Source organism: Arachis hypogaea, chromosome 20, assembly GCF_003086295.3.
Source record: "Arachis hypogaea cultivar Tifrunner chromosome 20, arahy.Tifrunner.gnm2.J5K5, whole genome shotgun sequence".
NCBI lineage: Eukaryota > Viridiplantae > Streptophyta > Magnoliopsida > Fabales > Fabaceae > Arachis > Arachis hypogaea.
Window position 1 is genome coordinate 58,252,078 of NC_092055.1, and position 2,188 is coordinate 58,254,265.

Sequence of the window (2,188 nt, forward strand, 5' to 3'; positions counted from 1 at the left end):
CTTTCTTTCACTTAATTGCTTTGAATTTCTTGTTTTCTTTGATTTTCAGTGCCTAGAACCCATTTACAATTCATGCAATTTACTTTTCCTAGCCATTTACATTCTTGCTTTTGCTTTCTTGCCAATTAAGTTTTAGCTTTTTAGTTTCTTGTCATCTAAGTTTCTGCCATTTACATTTCACAATTTACTTTCAGCTCTTTATTCTTCAGCAATTTACTTTTTGCATATTTACTTTCTTTGGGAATCACAATTTTGTTCACTCAATTACACAAAACCATCAAATATTTGCTTGACTAGATAGATCACCTAACCAAAGTTGCTTAATCCATCAATCCCTATGGGATCAACCTTACTCAATAGTGAGTTATTACTTGGCGATTCGGTACACTTGCCGAAGGAATTTGTGTTGTGCAAATTTCCAGTCGTCAAGGACAGCTAATAAGGTCCTCTAGAGCGGCTTTTATTGGCCAACTCTCTTTAGAGATGCTCGGTATTTTGTGAGGAACTGTGACAAATACCAGAGAGCGGGGAATCTTCCCACAACCATGAGATGCCATAGCAAGGAATTTGGAGATTGAGTTGTTTGATGTGTGAGGTATTAACCTCATGGGGCCTTTCCTACCCTCGTACTCAAGCGCTTACATTTTGGTGGCGGTTGATTATGTATCCAAGTGGGTGGAAGCAATGGCTTTACCCACTAATGATGCCAAAGTGGTGCTGAGCTTTCTTCAAAGATATACTTTGAGCTGGTTTGGTGTCCCAAGGACACTAATTAGTGATGGAGGAAGCCACTTCTGCAACAAACAGCCAAACTCACTTCTTCAGAGGTATGGAGTCCGTCATAAAGTGGCAACCGCTAATCACGCTCAGACAAGTGGACAAGTTGAGGTCTCTAATAGAGAACTCAAGAGGATTTTGGAAAAGACTGTTAGTACCTCAAGGAAGGATTTGGCTAGGAAGCTTGATGATGCTCTATGAACATACCGGACAGCATTCAAGACTCCTATTGGCATGTCCCCATATCAGTTGGTCTATGGTAAAGCCTGTCACTAGCCAGTTGAGTGGGAGCACATAGCATATTAGGCAACAAAGTTTTTAAACTTTGATGCCAAAGCTGCAGGAGAAAAGAGGCTCCTTCAACTAAATGAGCATGATGAATTCAGAAATTCAACTTATCAAAATGCCAAGCTCTATAAAGAGAAGACAACGATGTGGCATGATAAGAAAATAGCCACTAGAGCATTTGAGCCAGACCAGAAAGTCTTGTTGTTCAACTCAAGGCTCAAGCTCTTTTCGAGGAAGCTAAAGTCCCAGTAGTCAGGACCGTTTGTGGTGACCAGAATGTCTCAGTTCGGTCATGAGGAGCTCTAGGAAGAGAACTCTGTTAGGAAATTCACTATTAATGGCCAGAGGCTGAAGCAATATCTTGGAGGCGAGGTTGATCAGCAGAGGTCCACTCAACTACTGACTTAGCAGAGCTGACCGTTAAGCTGGTGATGTTAAAGAAGAGCATGTTAAGAGGCAACCCAAGCATCTGTATCCTTAGATTTTCCATTTATTTTGGTTTCATTTATTTTATTTAATTTTCCTATAGTTTTTCTGCTTTTTACATGTTTTTGGTCATGCAAAGTGTTGAAAAAAGGAACAATTGCAATCAGAAAGGAGTTTAGAACACTCTAAAAAGGAATTGCTCCAAGTGTATTGCCACCAAATGCCGCATTCTGGTGTTTGGCACCGTGAGGCATGCAATTTGAGGGAAGCTCACTGTGAGGTTGGGGTTTAGCACTACACTGCATGCATCTCGAGGAGCAATCACTGTGAAGGCTGTGCTAAACGCGGACATCTGGCATTTAGCGCCAAAGCAAAAATCCATAATTCCATCTTCTCTTTCGGGTGCGTACGCACACCCCTGTGCATGCGCACTGTAAACCCCATAAAATTAACAAATAATTAGGCAATAAATTAATTTTTAATAAAAAATTTGAAATATGAATTTTATAGTTTAATGAGGTAGGGCTAATTAAAATTAGAATTTTGACACTAATTTTAAAGAATTTAGCCCAAGATTGGGGCAAACGGGCTGAACCGGGAGAACCAGGCCCGTATTGGGCACAAGGCCCAACCCAATTCACTCAGTATCCCCTCCCTTCTCCATACTTGTTTCACGATGGGAAGCTCAGCCAAGGAG